This window comes from Triticum urartu, chromosome 3A (assembly GCF_056163025.1).
Source record: "Triticum urartu cultivar PI428250 chromosome 3A, HENAU_Tu73, whole genome shotgun sequence".
Lineage (NCBI taxonomy): Eukaryota > Viridiplantae > Streptophyta > Magnoliopsida > Poales > Poaceae > Triticum > Triticum urartu.
In genome coordinates, this window is record NC_141875.1 from 698,512,546 (window position 1) to 698,537,804 (window position 25,259).

Below are 25,259 nucleotides of genomic sequence, written 5' to 3' on the forward strand. Positions count from 1 at the left end.
GATCACCAGGATCCCGAGAATAGCTGGCAGCAGAGAAAAATGATTATGCTCACTGGAAGGTCGGGATAATGATCTTTTTTTTGTAATCTAGCGAATGGGAGCCATTAGGCAGAGAAAAATGATTATGCTCACTGGAAATTCGGGATACTTCCTTATACCCATGACTATTGCTTTTCTTAGACTCACAACATTTTCAAGCTGCTCTGGAACACTTCTTGCCGGCTTCGACACAAAATCTTCTTCTGGATGTTATATCATGATAGGGTCAACAACAGGAACTTGTTACATCGCAAGCATATGCATCTGGATGATTATAATTGTGTGCTCTGTGCTGACAAAACAGAAGAAACTTCTCTTCACCTCTTTCGGGACTGTCCTTTTGCATCTAGCTGCTGGAACTATCTCATCCAAGACAGGAGAAGAGGTATATCATTTCATGATGAAGCCACCTTAACCATATCCTCACTACCTTCAGATATAGCTATGGACATCATCATCATCATCATGAGCTGTTGGAGTATATGGTCAGTCAGAAATGAAAAGATCTTCAGATCAGCAGCCCCACATTTCAATACCTGGAAATTCTATCTCAAGGAAGGACTTTGGGCCTCCGGGACTGGGTGATTCAGTTTATGGACCAGGGCTAGAATACTTTTATTCGTCCATGTGTATCATGTTTCCTAAGTCGGGCATTGGATGATTGTATTTTATCTTTTTTGTACTTTTGTACTTTTTGATATATTAATGAAAATACCATAGAACGATTGTTCTACGGTTTCAGGCTAAAAAAAAACTCTTGCCTAGCCCTAGATTCGAGTCTAGCCCTGTCGTAACAGACTTGCTCAAGAAAAGAAAATTTGGAATAGAATCCGGTACAACCAAGATCGTAATGCAGGTTGACCCTTTTGGCCACCCCTAGTAGCCGTACTATTACTCATGAAGATAAGGCCAGTTTGGATGCTTCTTGATGGAGCTCGTGCCGCCAAACGGCTTGGGGAGGAAGAGAAGGGGATAGAAAGGTGATAACATTTGTGCAGACCTCACCTCGTGGTGCCGTGGTGAGACGGCGTGGAGGCTTCTTGACCATGGTGGCGCAAGATGGTGGTCCGTTTGGTGGCAGGCTCTGGAGCACCCGAGGTGAAGGTTGGGATCGGGGGAAACCCCTGTCGGCCTGTCCGACACCGACGCGGCGACGCCGGTGGGTGTCGCCGGACCTTCCTGGAGGGCGTCGGGGGCGACCCTTCCTCTCGCCTCGTCGGGTACCGGGGGAAACCCTTGGCAGCAGCGTCGTCTTCGTCGCGGTCCTTCTTGGAGGTGCTGATTGGTACCGGTGCTTCGGAGCCTTGGAGCTTGGTGGGAGATCCTCGGTAGGCGCAGTGATCGTGAAGCTTCTTCGTTTCCGTCGATCTGCCGTTGTCGGCATTCTTTTCTTTTCTTTTGCTGTTTCTCTTTCGTTTCTTTTGGGTGTGATTGTGTTGCTTCCGCCCCAGCACCTATCCTTGAATGTATTGGTTGGTTGCTTTGGAATACAAAGCGGGGGGGAGGGGGGGGACCCTTTTTCTTAAAGGTGATAACATTAACGGATTCAATAACATGGAGGGTCTTAGAGTACAAATGAAGGGCGAAAGGAAGACATGGTGACCTGCACTATGTGGACACACTCAAGGGCCTCCTTGATTCACAAGATTGCTTAAAGCACATGAATATGAAAAATACTGGATTGGAATTTCATGCCCATTGGAGTACTGTAGTATTTGAGTCTGTTTGATTGCATCACCGGAAAAACAAAAGAATTTATTTTCAAGTAGTTGAGTGGATTTCAGATATCCAATGGAATGTAGTATTACAAATGATTCCTTAGAAAAAAGTACTGTGTGATTCAATCCAATAAATCAAATGCCCACTAATTAAGAATGATCGTCAAAAAATCCTATGAAATCCTTTTAAACAGAGAGGCACTTGGTGTGGGAGGAAAACGGACAACGAACAAGTGTTTCCACTGATGCTAAAGTCTGAACAGACGATTCTCATGTGTACATCAGAAATAGAAATAGTTGTTTGAAAATATGCTAAAAATGGAAATCTTATCTGGCGTACGTCAACCGAGGGGTGGTTCCAAGAACGCCTTCTATCTGCCAGATTCGTTTGCATGAATCTTGGCATAGGATCCCAATCACGTCAGATTTTCAAACCAATTCGCTATTAGAAAAATGCCATCGAACTATTTCAAAAATTCTATAGCAACCGCACTAGTTAGTATCGCGACCCTCACCTAGGCACCTGGTTTCGAACCCTACTCTACCCTTTTATTTGTTTTTCTTTACCAGATGGCAATTTCTCCAGAAAAAATGAACATGGCAGTTTTATAACATGTCAACTTAAACATTTTTTCCTTCTTTTTGTTTTTTTCTCAAATCAAGCTTGTTTTTGTGCATGGCATTTTTTATTAGGAGACGACATTGTTATTATTAAGAGATGGCATTTTTTATTAAGAGATGGTATTTCTATTATTAAGTGACATTTTTATTATGATTATAAGAGATGGCTTTTTTTATTATGAAGAGATGACATTATTTATTATTATAAGAGATGACATTCTTTATTACTAAGATATGGCTTTTTTATTAAGAGGTGACATTTTTTATTATTAAGAGATGACATTTTTTATTAAGAGATGGCATTTGTTATTTCTAGATGGCATGCTAAGTTTATTAAGATATGACATTTCTTATCATGAATTTTTTTCCTTTCTTTCTTGTCCAATGGCAACTCAAATTGTAGGACCACCGCAAGTTTGTATATTTTTTTGAACATCCACTGTTAATTGTGATACTAGAGGACAGCATTTTTTTATAAATTCAGAGCATGGCATTTTTCAATTTTTAGTTTTTTATGTGTTTTATAAGAAAATGATTATTTTTGGTGTTCATGATATTTTTTTATATATAAAACAACTAACCGGGGCTTTTTGGGTCAATCGCAATGAACGATGTAAAACTTGGGAGCTGCCCCGGGCGAATGAAACACTCGACGGGGTTCTCCCATACATCAGATGCTAGATATTGGGGGTCATAAAAGGGAAAAAGATTCCCATCACCCGGCGGATTACAGACACTGTGTCCGCCCCTTCTGACGTTCAACACGTGTCCTGTGAGAATGAACCGAGCAACATACTAAGTCATTATCCTTATCTATTCTTCGTGTCTTCCTCTCAGCCGTGCTCCAGGACCGCCACACGCCACAAGGGTCGCAGGAAGCCACTCATCCTGCACACTACCGCAAGCCTCTCTATTGAATCCGCCGCCGGTGATCGTCAGAGGAGACCGCGGGCCGTGCTTTCTCCTCCCCTCTTCCTCTCCAACTCCTCCTTTCCTCGTCTCCCTATGCGCGCTTGCCAGACCTCTGCTCCAGCCACCATCGACGAGTTGCACCGCTTCATCCTCCCCTCTCGCTGTTCGTCGTCGCTCTGACCGATGATGTTTTTTTATACTTTCCGCAACAAGGGCCTTGTTGCAAAAGATCTTTCGCACAACATCATCTCTGTTACAGAAATTTCTTGATTCACACCACAAACTACATCTTCTTTTCAGTGAAAAAATTCTGCAACATTATTCATGTTGCAAGGGTCCTCCCGCAACATTGTCTATGCTGCAAAAACTATGAAGAAAAGCAGATCTGCAACACCACTCTGTTGCAAAAGTCCTCCCACAACATCATCTATGTTGCAAAAAAAAATTGAAGACAAAAGAAAGATTTCAGGCGAAAATAATGCTTTGGTGGTTTGCAACAAAACAACTGTTGCAGTGCGAGTTCTGCAACATATACCTTGTTGCAATTCATGACACATCTCACTAGGGGAGATCCGATGGCTATTTGTAGCACAACCAACGATGTAGGAGGCGGCAGATGTTTTCAATTAATCACCGGCAGACGCGTAGCGTTGCCCAAAACAATGAAAAAACAATGTATTATTTGCTTAAAATCCTCATTGTCAAACTAGAAAAGATAAGGATTCAGTGTTAAGAGATGACATTTTTTTATTAAGAGGTGGCATTTCTTACTTTTATATGGCATTTTTTGTTTATTAAGAGATAGCATTTTTTCTTTCTTTCACATGACAATTCAAATTTTAGGACTGCGGCAAGTTTAAATATTTTTTTAACATCCACGATTAATTTCGGATATTAGAGGACGTCACTTTTCATAAACTCAGAGCATGACATTTTGCAATTTTTATCTAGATGTTTGTAAGAAAATGATTTTTAAAAATAGCTAACTGGGCCTTTTCAGGTCAATCGGGGTCGCCCCGGCCTGCCATCCAGCGAACAATCTAAAACGATCCCTAAAAACTGTCACCGGGAGAACGAATGTTCAATGGGGGTCCTGCCCAGCGAAAGTATGCCAGATATTGGGGTCCTAATAGCATCTACAGCCCGACTCTACAAACGTCCGCGAACGCGCCCTGGTATGTCACGGACAGCGACCGATCACCCCTCAAAAAATGCATTCTACATCCAGATACCTCAAATTAGAAATCTCAAATCCATATTATTATGCGCAACGAAAATATAATCTAAGCGGGGCTCGTCCGGTTCCACTTCCTGCTCGCCCGGCTCCGCCCTGACCATGTATGGCGGCCGGCTGCGCCCCTCAGAGTGTTGGTCTGGTCGCCGGCAAGGTAGGGTAGGGCATGGGACACGAGCTGGCTCACGGGACTCAAGGCCCTGCCGTCTCCCATGCTCTACTCTTCCTCATCGGAGACCAGAACCTGAACGGTGCCAGTGGACGTCAGATCGATCACGGATCCATCCGGGGACGAGCCGCCGAGGTCGACCACGATGCGGTTGCGGTGCCTGGACTGATGCGCCACACGGGGCGCCGGAGAATGCGACTCTGCCTCGCCGACGTCCGCCGCCGCCTCCTGCGCCCGGTGCCTTGCACGACGTGCCAGCCGTGCCATGGCCTCATGGGACGATGGTGCATCCCCAATATCGGTGCGCCATCGGAGGGTTGCGTGTCCACCAGCGCATTCGGACGCCAGACAGACCGCACGGTGTCCGGGAAGGCAGCTACGGCCGGCCTAGTGCCGGATTCATCCGCCATTTCGGCGGATGCAATGGATTCCCGACGGATGGAGTCAGAGCGCAGCCGTCCACGGGCCTCCTCCCGGGCACGACGGAGCGCAAGCCGGACGACAATCTCCTCCTCGAGGCCGCATAGGATGAGTTAGGGGTCGACGGATCTGGAGGTGATGGACGACTCGAATTCGCTGCCCGCCATGCCTGAGATGAGCGGAAGGAGCCGGATACGAGCATGGGTGGCGGATGGGAGTGGAGGGGAGGGGAGTGAAGTGGCTAGGGTTTGGTCCGATGAGCGGATGGGGAGGATTTTATGTGGGTCGGGTGGGCCAGCGTGGGCCGGGTCCGACGTGACAAATGTGCCCGGGCGTGCCTAGGCGTCCCCATATCCATCCCATATTTTGGCTGGATATAGGGGTGCCGTTTAGCCCGAGCGTTTGAGGGGCCCGTCTGGGTCAAAAAATCGTGTCCGGACAGTGACCGGGCGGCCCGCCCAAGCGTATGAGACGGGTTTGAGGCGCCCGGCGTAGATGCTCTAAAACAATGGCAATTTGCTGTAAAATCCTCATTGTCACACTAGATAATATAAGGAAGTTAGTTTTTTTTTTTGAAAAGGATGGTCAATTCTGACTTTCTGATCAAGTGAAAACTGAAAAGTACATATCTCATGAGGCCATGACCACCAGCATTATACAATTCGTCTATGCTGCCAATGCTAGCCGTTCAACCCCTAGTTTCCAACTTAGAGCAACTACAGTAATGGGCTTATAGTCTGCTTATATAAAAAATTTGCTTATGTGAAGGAAAAAGACATGAAAAAGTAAGGAGAGTGAACTCTCATGCAAGAGTCTGGCTATATGCGTGCTTCAAGAAAGATGCAATAAATGTGAGGTGAAGTTTCCCGCTTTGTGCCAGTGGCGGAGGGAGTACACCGCCGACGAGGCCGTGCGGGCATGCCTACCGTGCCGGAAGCAGCTCGTGGCCTACTACACCGCCAAGAAGGACGGCTTCGTCGTCAGAGGCAATGTATTTTTTTCACCGACGAAACACTTCTAGTTCGTTTCGCATGAATATTGTTAAGAATGCTTCCGATAGTAACACAGTCATCCACAAAAAAAGTTCAGAACTTCTTTAAAACATTTTTCATTTTTTTGAGTTACTGTTCATCCAGGAGCAAATGCACGAGGGAGCCAAAATGACTGCCCCGTATGCACACATTCAGATCACGTCCTAACATACTTCTGTAACATCTCCTCTCCACCAATTATAATGTTTTTTATTTGTTGGCCAAAAATATTCATAACAAAAGGTTGGAAAATAGAATGATATAAATGCAAGTATAATAAAATTCACTCTTTGTCGGAAAAAAAGTATAATGAAATAATTAATACAATCCTTAAAGGGGTAGGTAAAATTAAAGAACATTGTAATAAGAGTAAAAAAATTGGAAAGCACACGGGAAACCACGAGCTTATTCTTAAGTCTAAAGCGTCGACAAACTTGTGGTACAAGATCTGATTAACTGCCCTGGTACGTGTTAATGACACACAAGCTCCTCCTGATCTTGCCGTTGGCCATGGTCTTGAGCTAAGATGGCACCCAAAATCACCATTGTGGCCTTGAATTTCTCCTCCCATCGATTGCTGACCTCGGTGTTGGAACACAAAACTTTACCTATGTTCGACGCCATCACAGGTGCAACAACTTAACGAGCAGGTGGGCTCAGGGTCTGCGACGAACGGCTTGGTGTTGATGGCGGTGGTGGAGGACTCCTCGAGATAGGTGGGGGAGGACTTGAAAACCTTGAGATGGGAGGTGGAGGGCTTGATAACACCGTTGGCGGCGGCGGTGGGCTTGATAACATCGGTGATGGCGGTGGAGAGCTTGGTAACCGCGGGGTGGGCGATGGTGGGCTTGACAACCTCTGGGCGGGAGGTGGAGGACTAGGCATCTGCAACGGAGGAGGCGATGTCCTTGGGACAGGAGGCATCGGATTGGGATACCGGTACCCTGCTTCGCACGTCCGCAACACGCTGCCGAGCAATGCGAGCACAGCGAGGACAGTGGAGAGCTTAGCCATCGGCCCTGTTTGGATACTCTAACACAGTTAGAGTTAGAGTTATTTTCTAACCGACTTTAACTCAAATAAGCACCTCTCCATCGGGATAGTTGGGTTAGATGAAACTAACCCACTTTAACCCTATCTGTTTGGATACTTTTAGGTTATTTAAGCCCCCAACTAATCCAAACTAGCTCTAACCCCATGATCCAAATAAGGCCATCGTCGCCATGGGTCGTGCCTGGTTGGACTGTGTAAGACATTCGTTGCTCACCATGGCCATTTATAGCCGACCAGTTACCTCCAAGCCGAGAGATACAGACGACCGAGGCAGAAATGCAAGCTGATGCACCGAACGAACGTGGGTTACGGTACAGCTCAAGCAGTTGACATCCCTCTGCAGTCTTGAGTAAAATATGTCACTTGATACTAATCCCCGCGTTGAATAGCTAGGTAGATACTCCATTAAGCATTGATTGCCGCGGTGACCACCGATCATTGGCTAACGCCGACGACGCCGGCTAAAAGAATTACACACCAGAACGAATCATGGGAGGGGAAGCTCTACTCGAATGTTTTTTCTTGCGCTAACTATGCGTGTTGACAATGCCACTGTCCTAAGAACAACTCTGTTTTATTTCATTCATAGGGCACATCTGACTCTTCTTTACAAAAGAAGAAAGAAAACAAAATTCAATAGTATTTTGGACCTTCATTTCCTTAGTGGAATCTTCATTCGACTTCATTCATTAATAGGCTACTCTCTCTGCCCCATAATATAAGACTTTTTGCAAACTCAGCTTGCAAAAACGTCTTATATTGTGGGAGGGGGGCAAAGCGAAGCCCGCTGAACGAAGCAATAGAACCAGCCACAGTTCATCGTGCCACAGACTACGAAGCATACAGAAACATCAACTCGTGCCCCCGCCAACAGCTACTTGGGCCTGTTTGCTTCGCAGGTTTCTCTTCTGCAATGCAGACCAGGGAGACGACACATAAATCTTCATGTCAACTCCATGGAAATAACATCATTATTAGGTTTAGCATGGTGCAAAGCACCTTCAGCAGAAACAATAACAATACTCCAGAAATACCTATAGGCATAGCACAATGCATTCTTTGCAGCATGAAGAACGAAATTTCTCGTCAAACTTCCAAGCATAACTACCAAAGTTCTAAGGCAGCGGCGACTTAGCTAAACTATAGTGCCGATCTCAATTAAAAAAAATCCTTAGTGCCATCACACGACTTCTGCTACAATCTTAATGTGAACTACATGGTTTGGATCCTGAATGGATTTGGCAACCTCGTTATAGTGTAAGGCTACAATTACTTGACTTACCCAAACAAGGTGTTCGAGTTGTGTCGAATATTATGTACAAGGTAGGTTACAGTTGGACTATGAGTTGTATTGTGTTTACATAGGATGTGGAGTCGTGTCCTAGTAGGACACTTGTATCCTAGGCCTCTCATATATATCCGGAAGAGAGGAGGAGAGGTTCTTCCCCTTGTGCTTCCTCCTCCATGGCCTCCCCCCTCTGGTCTTTGGCCTTCATGATGATGATGGCCCCTCCAGGATCCTCCTCCATGGCCATCGATGATGATGGCCCCCTCCGGCAGGGTGCCGGAGAGGGCATAGATTGATTTTTCGTGGCTACAGAGGCTTGCGGCGGCGAAACTTCTGATCTAGGTTTCTTTCTGGAAGTTTGGATATATATAGAAGAGTTTGATGTTGATTTCACGTCAGGGGGGTCACCGAGGCATCCACGAGGCAGGGGGGCGCGCCCTACCCCCTGGGCGCACCCCCCACCCTCGTGGGTAACTCGGAACTCCCCTGGTCCACCTCCGGTGCTCCGTGGGCTTCTTCTAGTCCAAAAATAGGCTCTGTAAAATTTCAGATCAATTGAACTCCGTTTGGTTTTCTTTTTCTGCGATACTCAAAAACAAGGAAAAATAGAAACTGGCACTGGGCTCTGAGTTAATCGGTTAGTCCCAAAAATCATATAAAACAACATATAAAAGCCCATTAAACATCCAAGATAGATATTATAACAGCATGAATACTTCATAAATTATTGATACGTTGGAGACGTATCAATGAACCTCGTTAACAAATCTCGGTGTCGTGCCTCGTGTGATTGCTTGGTCTTCGATAGATCGACGGTGGCCTCGAATTTATTTTAACAAGTGGTATCATGAGCTAGGGTTGCGAAGATCGAAGGTTGTGTAATCGTTGGTCTACGAGGAAGAAAATATCAACAAAAATCTGCAGGATGTAATATGGGCGATGTCGTCGGCGAGTTACGATTCCGAGGCGGATGTTGGTCGTAATTTTCACGGAAAGCGGTCTCGGCGAGAAAGCAGCAGGGGACGCGAGATCCCGCGTGCAGAGGCCCAGGCAGGAGCCCTCTCTGTGATGAGAGGTCCAGGTGCGGGCCTAGGGGCTCTCGGCCAGCGAGGCCCATGTGGGGCACTTGCGGCTGGTGTGTTTTGACCCGGTGGGCAAGACGCTGGGAAGTTGATGGAGGCCGCGAGACGCGTCTGCGCAGCTGCTGGAGATCTACGGATAGCCACATCGTGAGGATTTGTTTGAGAAAAAAAGGCTACAGGACCACATGTGTGTGCATGAGAGCAGTTTGGTTGGATCAAGTTCGGTCCCTTGTTCTGCTATATGGTACACGGAGAAGCAACAACAAACAGTGACAGAAAAGAACAAGAATTGTGCAGTTTGCATGGAAGTTTTTTTTCTGGGTCGGTTTGCTGTGATGGCTTGGAACACGTGGGCAGGTGGCGGAGGCGCGCGGGCAAGCGTGTCATATGGATGTGCATACAAGGCTTGTGAAGTCTGGTGCATGTCGTGCAGCCGGACATGTTCGTCTGGGTCGGGCTAGATAGTCTGACAGATCGACGTGAGTCTGTGGGAACAGAAGACGGTGGTGGGATCAACGACATCAACATAGGATGCTGATGATGACCGACTTCTGGAGCCTAGTGGTCTGATGGAAGCGTAAAACTCGTCACCGGTCGCTGATGATCGGTGGTTCTCTGCAGTGGGGGTTGAGTGCCGTGGGTTCACGACCCTTAAGACTCAATTGAGACAGCAAAGGCTCGATGCGGTAATAGCGGCGAGGCGTGCGGTATGCACGGGGCATGGAGACGGGCCAGGGATCTGGTGGTCATACATGTAGTGAGACAACTGTGAATTTGACTCGGAATGACTACAAGCAACGGTGAAATTCCGTCATGTTTCAGACAGGCGGTCAAGGAAGAGCGGTGATGTTGAGTTCAGGTAACTCTTATGCGTGACACCCAATATGTGAGTTGTTCACTTTCATGCATGTCAGTGATTGGTGTGTGATGGAGTTGACGGGTACTCTGGAAGTTGGAAGCGCAAACTAGAGTAACTAGATGATGCCCCGCGCGTTGCTGCGGGATTTTCTAAGAAAGGTGAGGATCTAAACTGAAGTGACAAAACTGCACATCCAACTTAGCATTCTGTAGAGCTGGCAATCCACATTAAGACGGTCAATAGGAAACACATGAATATAAGTGGAACTTTGCAAAAAAATAAGATGCACATGATGCCAACAGTTGCCGCAGATACATGTAGTCCCACATCATAATATATTTGTAGTTTTGTACCGCTGAAAATCATCCTGAAGTATGAGAATGTTTCTTAGTTACAATAGGTAGCGATCAAGGTAACCATTATTGATAATACTATACTATAAGTAACTGGCATGGATGGCACTGAAGCATGTATCATCATTGTAGCATAGCTTGATGTTGCCCTGCATAGTGTACAAATTTGTAGCATTGTTAGGAAGGTATTAAGTGGATAGAATGGAGACTGGTTTAATCTGTGATGTGGTGCATTAAACCTCTGATTTTGTTTTTGTAGCAGCATTACTCTGCCTGCCCTAAAATGTTTCCTGCGTTCTTGTTGTTTGTAGTGCTGCATGAAGACGTAAAATGAGAGCGTCATGGAAAATTGTGATATATTGCTGATGGTAATAGCTAATAGTAGCCTTCCCATGGAACTATACTGATTAAATATGTATAAGAAAACACTCAGAAAATTACATAAATTTAATGATTTTATAGAAGATGAAAAAAATGTTTCCTAAGCTCCCATGTATGAGAATAAGAAGCAAGCCAGATGACTATCATCACAAAAAAAGGTTCATTTCAAAAATCACACATATAGTCTTCAATGAAAAGATTTATTAGAAACCTGTGATCAACTAATGGGATAATGGAACCCTTTGTGTTCTGCATACTAATCAACCTCTTCAAAATGTTATAACAAAGTGGGCTATACAGTGATCTAGCTAGTAACGTGGTTTTTCTGAATGATCGTACTGATTTTGTATTTCTACCAATTTGTGAGTCAATCACCAGAACTGCATATATGCTGCTACAGCACAAACACGTTTGAGACCATTGGCCATCTGCATATGCATCTCTAAACCTCATATTATTGTTCAGTTTGAACTCTCACCTACACATCTATATTACACAATCAGATGAGTAGAACATCTATTTATATAGCAGCTCTAAACTCCAAAGAGACTCCCAAAGCAAGAGTATAATATATTTTCAGAGGTATATACTTAAGAATGTCCGGTCAGTAACCAAAAAATGAATTGGCCTGCAGCTATGTGCTAGAATTTATGATACAAACATTGACTCTCTGTGAATATATACTAAACGAAAGCAGGGCGAAAAGGATCAACAGGCCAAGCGCATGGTAGTGATCTAACAACAAAGAAACAACATGGTACAGGGAGACTGGGAGTGGATGAATGAGGGAGAACCTCGTACAAATATGGGATTGAAATAGATTGCAGGTGGCATTGAGGCCGCAGAGGTGACCCGGCCTAGGATGTTTCCAACCTTTCGCTAACTGCAAAAAAAGAGGGCATGCATATAGTTCCAATTCAGCATAGTTTTGCAAAAAAAAAAAAGAACAGCGAGTAATACTAACTTATTGTATGAGGAGGTTGCGGGGAAGCAGGTACGAACAGGGGCTGCGAAGAAGAAGGTACAGACAGGGGACGCGGCGTCGAGGGAGCAGATGTGTCCAGCCAACATGCAGAGCACCAGCAGGCGATGGGTGTGGTTGATTTATATAAGGGAGAACCCGGCGACTCTCGAGCAGCTCCACTGATTAATGGGGAGAGGAATTGCATCGGTTACCTGGGCAGGGGGAATTAAATCCATCCGTTTCTGTTGGAGAAAAGTAGTGGGGCTTAACTGAGGCTGGAGAAGGTGAAGAGGAAGAGGTGCTGCAGTGGAGAAGACAGAAGGCAGCGAGCCTACCATGGGGAATCCTTTGGGCGACAAAAGGGCGCTGCCGACCGCCATGGAGAAGGGTTGAAGCAGCGTTGCCGCGACGGGGATTCCTACTCTCGTGTGGAGAAGAAATCGAGCGTGTGGTGGGCCAGCCTTTTGGGCGGAGAAAAGGGAGGCTAGCGAGCGGTCTTATGGGCTAGATTTCAGCGTGTGATGGGCCAGCGTTTTGAGCGGAAAAAGAAGGGGAGGCGAGCGAGCGAGTGGTCTGGCCAGGCTAGTGCGCGGACACGAAGCGAGGAGAAAAAATAAATTAAGTGATGTCTGCCCATGACGTGGCATCACCAAATTGCATGAAAATTTCTTAGTGGGAGGTAGCTATTTAAGAATAGAGGATGACATGGCACATCGTTGATGTGTATAGTGTGCATGGTGAGAGAATAGAAAGTAGTGGGGAGCAACTTCTTAAGAATGGTAGATGTGGAACTTAATTTCGCTCGAGCGTTGACTGTGGCCAGGAAAAGGAGGGAATACAAGTTGCATGAGGAGTCACATGGAGTCTTTGGAGTAGCAGTGATACTCAAGTTCAATGTACATGAAAGTTTGACGCATGGACGAATCCAAGGTGGTGGAGAATATTCGTCAAGGTGGAGTTTATTGGAGTTGTGTCGAATATTGTATACAAGGTAGGTTACAGTTGGACTATGAGTTGCATTGTGTTTACATAAGATGTAGAGTCGTGTTCTAGTAGGACACTTGTATCTTAGGCCTCTCATGTATAGCGGAGTAGACACACGTATAACATATGCCAACATAATAGCACATGCACGCGGGGGAGCCGGCGCTGTGTGCCGGCGCCCGGGCGGCCAGGGTGCGGTATTGTGACGGTGTCATGGGGAGGAGCATCCGTAGTCAGGCCCAGGATGTAGCCATATCGGTGAACCTCGTTAATAAATTTTGGTGTCGTGCCTCGTGTGATTGCTTGATCTTTGATAGATCAACGGTGGCCTTGGATTTATTCTAACAGAAGATTGTCCAACTACCGCTGCATATGCCATTGCTTTGAGGGGCGTCAGATCAATTATGCCATCAATCGCTTGCGTCAAAGCACCCTCAAAACACCTCAGCATGACAAACAACACTCAGTTTTTTCAAGATAGATAAGAGGCAAGAGCATTGTAAGGGGAGTTGGTATATTTGGCATTTCGGACAAGCGGCCGGGCCTATTGCACGACCAGTTGTAGGCTGAAAATTTTAGCCCCCACTCATTGCAGGAGCAGAGGAAGCGCCACACACTACCAAAGCCTGTCTACCCAAGCCCGACGAGGCAATTAATTAGATTGAAATCTAGATATACAATATGTATGGATTTTTTATTAAGTGAATGTTCTCCATTCATTCCCTACACAACTAGAAAAAGGCCTGTTAGTGACGCATCTATTTTTTTCCATTAATGGCGCATTATAGGTGCGCAAAAGGTGCGCCATTACTATCCGAGATAATAGAGGCGCACCACATAGTGTGCCATTACTATGCCCAACAATGCGCCATTATTATCTGACTTAGTAATGATGCACCACACAGAAGTGCGCCATTACTAACAAATTTTTTTTCAATTTTTTTTCAATTTTTTTAATTTTTCTTTCAGAATTTTTTTCGTTTTTTTCTTAATCTCGGGTCAATCTGCTTAATCTCAAGTCAAATCGCACTCCGTGGTCAAACTTCTCGAAAGGTCACCCATCCTCACACTACTCCAACCCGAACACGCTTAACTTCGCAGTTTTATCCAACTCTAGCACCAGCTCACTTAACATGCACTTATTGATATATCTATCATATCAATCCTATTAAACCTTGTTGATGTTGTTCATGTTCATGAGTGTGATGAAATTTTGAAAAAAAAATATATCAAACTTCCCGGTCCTATTACGTATCATATTTTGAACATTTCTTCCAAAAAAAGTTCGAAACCAATTTTTTTTGTTACTAGTGGCGCACCTAGCAAATGGTGCGCAATTACTAAGTTTGAATTTTTTTTTCCATTTCCCCCCTCTTGATCTTAAAAGCCCCATATCTTTTATTCTGTTAGGTTTTTGGGGATTATAAAAATCTTCAACGGGGTTTCCCCAGTTGAATTCGGATGTAACTTTTCGAGTAGATGATTTTTCATATAAAAAACTTTTTAATCCGAATTCGTATGCAAAAGTTATGCCCATTTTACTAAATTCCAGAGAGATTTTGCAAATAAAGTCGAAATTCATATTTGTAAATTTTCCCAACAACTAGACCACATATCACATGGGAAACTTATTTTCTTTTATTTCTTTGACATTTCTATTATTTTCTTTTTTTTTTCTAAAACTGAAAAGGCGGTCCACGGGAGGGGGGTGCATTTAGTAATGGCGCATTTTGTATAGGTGTGCCATTATTAAGTTTGACATAGTAATGGCGCACTTTGTGAAGGTGCGTTATTACTATGTCAACTTAGTAATGACGCACTATCCCCAGGTGCGCCACTGTTAACATTTTTTTTTCAAAACTAGTAATGACGCACCACACACCAGGTGCGCCATTAGTAATGTGGCCTATAAGCAGACCACATACATGGTGCGCCTATAATGGCCTATAAGCCGTTTTTCTAGTAGTGCTAGGTATCTGTTCCACTATTTGTTGCTGTCATCAAGAAGAGAAATAAGCAGACCATACCCCCAGACAAATTTTGTGAACACAATTGTCAAATATTTGAAGAACACAGTGAGCAGGATGTCAATTCATATACATTTGTTGCTAAGGGCATCTCCAGCCGCGCCCCCAACAGGCCCCCCCAGGCCACTTTTTCGGCGCCGGCGCCGAAAAAACGGCCCAGTCGCGCCCCCAGGACGCCGAAAATCGCCGACTCGGACCTTTTTTCCGCCCGGCGGTCACAGGCCGAACCCGGCGCGCTGGGGAGCCGTTGGGGGCTCCGGCGCTAGGGAAAAGCACGCCTGGACCACACCGACAGGGGAAAAGTCAAGGTTTTCTTCCCCCGACTTACCTCACACCCCCCGTGCCCTCGGCCACCACTAGCTATATCCTGGCGACGGCCGCCGCCCTACTCCGCTAGATAGCCATTCCCCGCCGGAAAATAGCAGCACTTCGCCGCGGCAGCCCCTCCCGCAGCAGCTGGGCGTTTCCGGCCGCCGTTTCCGGCCGCAGAGGCGCGGTTTAACGGCGGGTACACGCCCACCGAGCGCAAGGTGTTCGGCGTTTTGCCTGCCTCGGCGATGGACTCGGACGAGGAGGAAGAGCTCGCCGCGCTGCTGGAGGAGGAAGCCGCGGCCGACGTCCAGGAAGAAGAGCATCTCATGGTGCTCGCCGCCCTCGCCCAGCTGCTGGCGAGCAGTGAAAAGCCGCGGCGAGGTGGCTCGGCGCCGGGGCGGGTGAAAGCAAAGAACCGACATCGTCTGCAAGGCTACTGCATGCTCTACTCCGACTACTTCGCCGATGCTCCACTTCATGGTGAGAGAACATTTCGGCGCCGTTATCGGATGAGACGAAAGCTCTTCCTCAGGATTGTGAATTCCATCCGGGAGTTCGACAACTACTTCAAGTGCAAGATGGATTGCACTGGCGCTCTTGGATTCACCTCCATCCAGAAGTGCACGACAGCGATGAGGATGCTTGCATATGGAGCTCCAAGTGATTCACTCAACGACTATGGGCGCATGGCCGAGTCCACCAGCATAGAGTGTTTCTACAAGTTCTGTCGGGCAGTGGTGGCAGTGTTTGGGCCACAATACTTGAGAACACCCAATGCGGAAGACACTGCTCGGATCCTAGCCCAGAATGCAGCAAGAGGATTTTCTGGGATGCTTGGAAGCATCGACTGCATGCATTGGAAATGGAAGAACTGCCCATTTGGTTGGCAAGGGATGTACAAAGGCGCCAAAGGCGGTTGCAGTGTGGTGCTTGAGGCGGTAGCCACACAGGGCCTCTGGATTTGGCACTCCTTCTTTGGTATGCCAGGAACTCACAATGACATCAACGTGCTGCAGTGCTCTCCTGTTTTTGCCAAGCTCGTTGAGGGTCATTCTCCTCCGGTGAACTTCGAGATCAATGGGCACCAATACAACAAGGGCTACTATCTAGCTGACAGCATCTATCCGAGATGGTCGACATTTGTGAAGACGATCTCAAACCCTGTGCCAGGAGGCAAGAACGCCTGGTTTGCGAAAGTTCAGGAGGCTTGCCGGAAGGATGTCGAGCGGGCATTTGGTGTGCTCCAATCTCGATTCGCTGTTGTTCGGTACCCCGCTCAGACTTGGTCGAAAGATCAAATGTGGGAGATCATGACTTGCTGTGTCATCTTGCACAACATGATCATCGAGAGCGAGCAAGAAGACCCAGTGATTGACACTGAACCATACTACAGGCAGGGTCCTCTAGCCTAAGTTGATCACCAGCAACCGGCAACTTGGACTGCCTATCTCAGTATGCGTCAGGAGATCCGAGACCCACAGGTGCATCATCAACTGCAGAAAGATCTGATTGAGCACCTATGGAGGCTTAAGAGGGACGCCTCGTGATGAAATACGAGTTTTTATTTGTTGAACAATATAATTTGTATTGAATTATTTGTTGTTGTAGTATTTTGTTGAAGTATTTGATTTTTCTATGATGAAATATGTGATAAGAAATAATTGTGTTGATAATTGAACGCCGAGACACGGCGAACCACGCCGGATATAGGCCTATTCTCGCCCATATGGGCCGTTTATCCGCCGAAATTGGGCTGCAAAGTGGGCCAATTTCGGCGCCTGGGGGCGACGACTGGGCGCAAACCCGCCCCCAGCGCCGAGTGCATCGCCGGCTCGCCCCCAGGGGGCGTTTTTTATGCGTCTTGGGGGGGCCAACGGCTGGAGATGCCCTAAGGAGTTACTTCAGTATTTTGATTTACACACAGAACATGCAAAGAAAAAGACATTAACAAGTCGCAAGTGTAATGATTCAGCAAATGTACCTTGAGAACTTCTGGGCAGTACTGATAAGCAATTGTACTGATTCAAATGGATGGAAGGACCCAAGCAACTAGTACTCGTATTCCTTCCTTACTTCTCGCCCTGGGTAGTCGGCAACAGTTTCATGCAAAGATCTATCAACCAAAGAATACTCACTTCAGTTCCCAAAGGGTCCAGTAAAGTATAAGCAGTCTCTTCGAACTCCCGGATGATCTGGACCAAGGCAGCCTGCAAATGAGGACCATTAAAGAACAAGCTACAAGCACCAATGCTATCGGTCCTCACCACTTCCTCTCCCCGGATTGCCATCGGAAAACATGGTACAACCCGGTTCTAAAAATGAGCAATAGATCACCAAGGCACTCCGCAAGCCAGAAAGTCGAACCGTTCTGATGTGCGCTAAATTTATCCCGAAGAAACGACAATACCACCAAATTGTTGTCAAGCTCGGACTCGGTAACAGCGAGACGATAATTTGGATAAATCAATGCATAGAGGGTGCCTTTCACGAATATCAGACTGTAAACGTGGCAGCCTTCATTCAACTGCGCCGCTTGCCACTAAGCATCCCCAATGCGGCAGTAGTTGATTTTGTGTTGCCATGACGTGAAGGTGAGGACAAGGTTGCCGGAAAAGATAACACCTCCAACGCATTCCGAGAGATCGGGCAAGCGGGCTCGCTCTGTCGTGAGGAGGTGGTGGATGCGGAGCTCGTGGCGGCTGCAGCCTCTGATGTCTTGGATAGCAGCGTGGCAGCCGAAGGAGTTGTAGGAGGTGATATCGATGTTGTCGGCGCAGAAGAGCCGGTCGAAGCACCGAAACCAGGTGAGGACGTGGCTGCGCGGGAGACGGAAGCGGAGGGGGACGTGGAAAACAGCCTCCGAGGTAGAAACATAAATAAAACAACAAATAAAATAAGGGGCGATTCTTGAGTAAAATGCATTCTCGAGGCGCTCAGAATCATTACTACCCGCACGTCCTACGAGTACTTAAGCCAGTTTTCATGTAGATATTTGTGGGCGGAGCCCGTACAGTATACGGAGATAAGTCGTAGTCAACCGTATCACGCACGCCACCACCGTTCCTCCCTGAGCGGATTATGGCAACGATGATTAAGGGTTTCCCTGTGTACACGGCCAAAGGTTTGTCTATGTTATTACCCTGTCGGATTGGTAGAGATGGGATAGGTAGAGGTTACTTCTGTCACATTTATCCTCCACTTCCCTAAAGATTGCACTGTCACTTGCTTTCTTCACTCTCTACTTCATCCAATAGTAATATCCTTGTGTCCAAAATTGGCAAATGTTGGATGATGCACTTCACCCAACATCACAAAAAACATTAACAATACATGAAAAGGTTATTTCATATCACGCAAAATTATTCGGTTCTAGTACAAACTAGAGTTCATCCTATTCTGCAAGAACTAGTAATTCACTCAAACATGTAGATGAAGTACATAGAGGATAGAGGCAAGTTACAAGCCAACATGATGTTGGAGATGGAGAGGAGCCTGGTGGCAGCGGCGATATGGAGAGGGCACCGGCCCTCCGGCCGGCGCCGGGTGTAGGGGTGCCTCCTCCTCTTCTTCTTCTTCTTGTCATGGCCCTCTCTTTATGGTGGAGTTGCTACCCTGGCAGTGTGGTGGCGGCTAATGGAACTTGTGAAGGATGGAGATGGTGATCTCTGGCGGCTAGGGTTGGAGGTCTTCTTATAGGAGGCTTCCTCGGGTCTCCTCTGTTGATATAACCTCCTCCCCTTCATCCAAGGGCTCTAGGGAATCCAAATCCACATCCAATACAAGCCTTGGCCGTCAAGCATTCCGTAGGGAAAATCGGGGACAAAATCGGAGCACAATCGGCGTCGTTATTGCTGATTTAGGAGTTGTCAGGAGGTCAGATGACCGTCCATACGAGAAGCTCCGCTCGTATGGAAGGCCGTCCTTCAGCCTGGCTTCGCGAGCTGTTTCGTATTTTGGTCACCATTTTTAATATGAACTCCGATTTTGACGTTCTTGGGCTCGTTGGATTGCTAAATAAAAGCTTGATGCATCTGTGGTCTTGGATCTTCATTTTGGACACTTTGATAAACGTCAAATCATCAAACTCTCCAAAGGGTATTGATCTGGTGCCTGGGACTTCTCTGGTTTGACCCCTAGCTTGATTCTATTGATGTCGCAAGCCCATGAACATGCCAACATACCTACAAAGACCATTAAATAAAGGACATACCTCCAAAGGGTATTGAAGCGGTGCCTGGGACTTCTCGGGCCATGCATGGTACCCGTCCTCCGAGGTAGGCTTGCTCGTTATCCTTAGGACGCAACGCTAGGCGACCATGAGATCATGTGGTGCTGCGTTCGAGCACTGCTCTGGGCACTCTGGACTATTAGAAAGAAGATTACTATGAATTCGGTGTTCCCTCCTCATCTTACTCACTGCATATTCAAATGCATTCTCTTCGTACAACAACCGACTCCATTGGGGTCACGTCCGGATGTTGAATCAATGCAACAAGCGATGGACAAGATGTGTAACATCCACACCATGGCGTGTCACCCTCCAGAGGTGATCTAGGGTATCCGTCTCTCTTGCGTCACGAGCCTGCATTCTCCTCTTATGGGCCATTGGCCTTGTACCTCAGTGTATAGCTTCGGATTTGTGTTCCATTTAACTCATGTCACTTTGCTAAGTTTGTCGGCTTTATTAATTTTAAACTAGACGCTTTTTTCGTCTTCGTTCTAAAAAATATGATCCTATCACACTTGATCTTTTTTTTGAATCTTGGCAGGAGAGCTCGCAAATTCATCCGGCGCCTCCATGGTTACCTCCATTGGTGGAGCTACATGCATCCCTGCAGTTGCCATGGCCCCCCAACCTGGGCAAATTTAGTGAAGAATTTTTTATAGAGATTTTTAGATTGGAAAAAAATAGAGATTTTTGTCTTCCCTAGAAATTGTGTTGTGTTTTCTCTTTGCCCCCCCCCCCCCCCAATCTTCCTGGCCTAGCCTCGCAACTGGTCACATTCTTGTTTAGATTAGCTCTGGCACACATAGGAGACAACGACAAACTGGGCCGCCATGCGAAGAACCACCGGTCGCCACCCAACAGATGTCAGAGACTGTGTGCCTCTCACGCCCCGTGCGCCGCAAATTCGTGCTTGGAGCAACTCATTGGCACCATGCTCATGCGCTGCCCTGGATCTGATGGCAATCACCACGCCGCACCCGGCAACTGTTCACGACGCCCAGGCACACATCTCCTTACGCGTCCACCATACAACACCTCGCGCGTCTGTCGCATGCTCGCCGCACCTGCCTAGGCCAGCACGTCGTGCCCCCCTAACACCCCACTATTGCCGAGCCCCCGCGCTGCTGAGGCCACATGAGAGGGCGAAGAAAGAACGGCTCGCCGTCGTCGACGCCATGTGGGTTTTGCCTAACGGCGACGGGGGAGGGGCGAAGAAGGAGAGGGTATTCGGCGGCGGCTTTGTTCCCTGCCCGAGTTGCGCGCGCGGTGGAAGAGGGCGGGGAGGGGGGGTGCTCCTCCTGTCAGACTAGACCCCTAGATATGATAGGAAAATATCTTGTGGGGCTTAGGCTTAGGTGCACCTCTGCATCGCGATTCATGCAAGAACTTTTCTCTTTTTTTTCTTCCAAATAGAACAACATATGAGCTTCAAACTTTGCAAAATAGCAAAACATTCTTACTACAATGAGAGACAAAACTTTTAGATTTTTTCGTGCATCATAAGTACTAAAAATAACATTTTTGAATAAAGAAAATCTCATTTTGTATATTCATTTCGGTCAAAAAAGTCTATAAGTTTTTTCTCTCATTGTAGTAAGAATGTTTTATTATATTGCAAAGTTTGAAGTTCATATATTGTTTTATTTGAAAGCAACGAAAAAGAGAAAATTTCACACAGTAAGTTACTCTCTCCGTTTCAAAATAAATTACTTAACTTTATACTAAAATTAGTATAAAGTTGAGTCATCTATTTTAAAATGGAGGGAGCAGTTGTCTAGTACGGGTCTCAAAACTATATTGAAGGTATATCTTTAAAAATCCACGTCCAGATATGATAAGGAGTTTGAAAACGATGGCCAATTGTGATCAATTTAGAAGTGACGCGTACATGCCCACAATTCGTGTAGGCTACCCATGCTGACCGGTCAACCGCATCTTATCCATCGGACAAAAAATCCGACAGGTCATGTGCCCCACGCTCACTCACTCGCTTAACCCAATTTAACTACCTCTAAAAAGATTCCCGTGGGAAGGCTTTCTCTTTCTAATCCCAATCAGAAGAAACAAAAGACAACAGAGGTTAGAGGCGTAAAGATGAGCTCTGGCGAGCCGGTGAAGCTGCTGGGCTCGTTCGGGAGCCCGTTCACGCACCGGGCCGAGGCGGCGCTCCGGCTGAAGGGGGTCCCCAACGAGTTCGTCGAGGAGGACCTCGGCAACAAGAGCGCCCTGCTGCTCGCCACCTCAGGATGGACACGGTCCGGGTTGGTCCGGTCCCTGACCGAGCTGTCGTTTGGACCGGCCGTCGGCAGTCCGGACCGGATCGGACCGAGTAGTGTCGCGGTTCTGTTTTCAGGGACCGGATCGCGGCAACGAAAGCCCGAGCCGGACCGAGTGGCTCATTTGTACCGGCCGATGGTCATCCCAAAGCTCGCGCCGGAGCACGGCGACGCGGGAAGAGCGCTGGAGGCAGCGGGGCTCGTCGTGGAGGTGTCCATCGACTTCGGTGACTCATGGTGGACGGCACGGCGGCCAAGCAGAGCTCGGGCAGCAACAGCGACGATGAATCTGACACGACGGCCGGTGCACGACGGCGGTGTAGGGCCTCCCGCTTCAAGTTCTACCTTCCAGATGATAGATCCGAGCATGGCGCATCCAGTAGATATGCTTTCCAGCGTCAGGGAGACCGGTGGCCGCGCGGATGAACGACGGCGGCGCAGACCAACGCACAACCGATGCGCCCACCACGCGCCCGCCACGTAGCTCTGGCCACACGCTCGCCACGCGCCCGCCACAACCTCGACACACGCCCGCCACGACCTCGACACGCCCCCGCCACGTCCCTGCAACGCCCTTGGCACGCCCCCGCCACGCCCCTGCCTCGTCGTGACATGCCCCCGCCACGCTCTCGCCATGCCACAGCTCGTGTTCGTCGGTCCGCTCGGTTAAAGGCCGGACCGGACCGAAGCTTTGTCGGGCTGGTTTGCCGAGCTCGGACCGGCCGATTTTTTCAGCGGGCCAGGACCGAGCCGGCCGGAGCCGAGCAGGCCACGAGCCGGACCGCCGGACCGGACCGCGTCGTCCACCCTGATCGCCACCAACCCCGTGCACAAGAAGGTGCCTCTTCTCCTTCACCGCGGCCGTGCCGTCGCCGAGTCGGTCGTCATCATCGAGTACGTCGACGAGGCCTTCCCCGGGCCGCCGCTGCTCCCCGTCGACAGCTCGACCGTGCGGATGCCCGCTTCTGGGCGCAGTTCACCGCTGACAAGCTCTCGCGGACGCTGTTCAAGGCGCTGTGGGCGGAGGACCGCGATGCTCGGCGCGGGTTCGCGGAGGAGACGAGGGCGAACCTGGCGCTACTGGAGGCGCGGCTGCAGGGGAGGCGGTTCTTCGGGGGAGACGCGGCTGGGTACCTCGACGTCGCCGCCAGCGCCCTCGCCGCCTGGCTCCCGGTGCTGGAGGAGCTCGCCGGAGTCGGAGCGGAGGGCACGCTGATGGGCGAGGAGGAGTTCCCGGCCCTGTGCCAGTGGCGGAGTGAGTACACCGCCGACGAGGCCGTGCGGGCGTGCTTACCGAGCCGGGACCAGCTCGTCGCCTACTACGCCGCCAAGAAGGACGGCTTCGTCGTCAGAGGCAAGTCGCTGCAGAAGCAATGAGAAGAGATGATCCACCTACTGATCATGATGCCATTGTGAGTCGAATAATCTCCTAGCTGATGAATTGGTGTGTTCTCTATTGAGATTTCAGACTTCATCAGAGGGCAGAAGTAACGATCAATATATGATGAGTTGCAGTATTGTTTCAGACTTCAGGACCAACGTACCAATCATACATTGAGTGCTAGTTGAGGATAAACATAGGATCTTATTATTATTATTATTTACGTGATATAAACATAGGATCTGAAACAGGCTACTAAGGGCATCTCCGACGCGGACCCTCGAACCTCCCACAACTGTTCAGACCGCATTGCCCGGACCGCGGAAGCCATCCAACACAATTCTGTATCGGTCCACAGAACGGTTCGGATAGCGATTTCTCCCGCAAACTGGAGACAAATCTGAGGGCTTTGCGGTAGTCCGGACCGATCTCATGCCCGCTTCTGACCCCCCGGGCCATAAAAACCTCCTCACCCACCCCTCCCCGGACAAATGTGATGCACATGCCGCTTACCATGCCGCATTCATGTCGGCCCAGAGCACGCGGAGACCAGCATCACTAGTAGAAAAAGGGCCATTTGTCTCGGTTCTTAAGGGCCTTTTGTCCTGTTTATTGAACCGGGACTAAAGTGTCGTTACTAATGCCCTGGGACTTTAGTCCCGGTTCTTACATGAACCGGGACAAATGGGTCTCCACGTGGCCCGTGCGGCGAGCTCAGACAGGAGACCCTTTGGTCCCGGTTGGTGGCACAAACCGGGACCAATAGGCGTCCACGCGTCAGCAGCTGACAGGAGCTAAGATTTTCTTTTTGAAATGGGGTGGTTTAGGGGTTTTGCGGGGTTAATTTAGGTGTTTCATATATTGTGTTATCTAGCTAATTAATAGAGTGAAGTGTCCTTTCTTATCTCCGTGCTTGGTCGACGTACGCTACGTATTATACGTATAGAGAAGACTCGACACGCTAGCTAGTAAACAAATGAAGGAAACCTCTCCCCCTCCCTTCCCGAGTCGCCCCCCGCGTGGGCGGCCGGGAGGCCCCCAGATCCCGTCGGCCGGCCCTCCCCCACTCCTCCTCCTCCTCCCTTGCCGCCGCCTAAGGGCACGGCCTGGCGAAGCCTGGTCGTCACCGCCAGCGGCGGGGACTCGAGCCATCTCGCTCGCATGGGGCTGGCGCGGGCCAGCGCCCCCGGGCCGGAGCATGGCGGCGGGCCGGATGCCACGGCGGGTGGTGGCGGCGCCTCGACGACTTCTCTCCCCCGCGGCAGGAGGCCTCGCGATCTGGTGCGTCGCGGCCGCCAGGGACGGCGGCGGCGTGACCGGATCGGGTTGCGGCGGCGCGGCCGGATCTATGCCCAAGAGTGGGCCTTGATCGCTGGTCTGCCGTCGGCACGGTGGCGGGTGCGACTCGTCGGCAGCTCGGCAGATCCGCCGGGATTGTACCCTTGTCTGGTCCTTGACAGCACGGGCATCTCCGGGGAAAACCCTAGATCTCCTTGGGGTCGAGCGATGACGGCGATTTTGCGTCGTAGTCCCTCTTTAGGGCATCGTTTTAGAGTTTACTCCGGATGAAGGGACCAGCGACGTCGGTGGCGCACGTCTGGTGGAGCAACTGCCGATGAAAATCGCGCCGACTACGGTCATGGCGGACGATGATGGCGTCTGAGATGTCGTTCCCTTCTCGAGGCATCGTCATTGCAGTCTGCGTCATCAGGCTTGGGATGCTCCGGGAGAAACCCTAGATCTGGGTCTTCCGGATCGGATGATGATGGCGTTTTATCGCTTTCCCTCCTAGGGGCATCATTTTGGAGCAAGTGGTGCTAGGGGGATGGTGGAGCGGTACTTCATCTCACACATTGATGGCGGCGGAGATCGGCGGCATGGCGCTGTGGAGGCTCGGCGTCTGATGCGCGGAGATGGACTCGCGCAG

General features: G+C 48.7%; 2 pseudogenes; one reads left to right on the forward strand and one right to left on the reverse strand.

The window, feature by feature from the left end:
• Positions 1–17,470: 17,470 nt before the first annotated feature.
• On the reverse strand, positions 17,471–19,700 carry LOC125527404 (uncharacterized; annotated as a pseudogene).
• A 1,707-nt stretch (positions 19,701–21,407) lies between these two features.
• On the forward strand, positions 21,408–23,515 carry LOC147981789 (putative glutathione S-transferase; annotated as a pseudogene).
• The last annotated feature ends 1,744 nt before the right edge of the window (positions 23,516–25,259 follow it).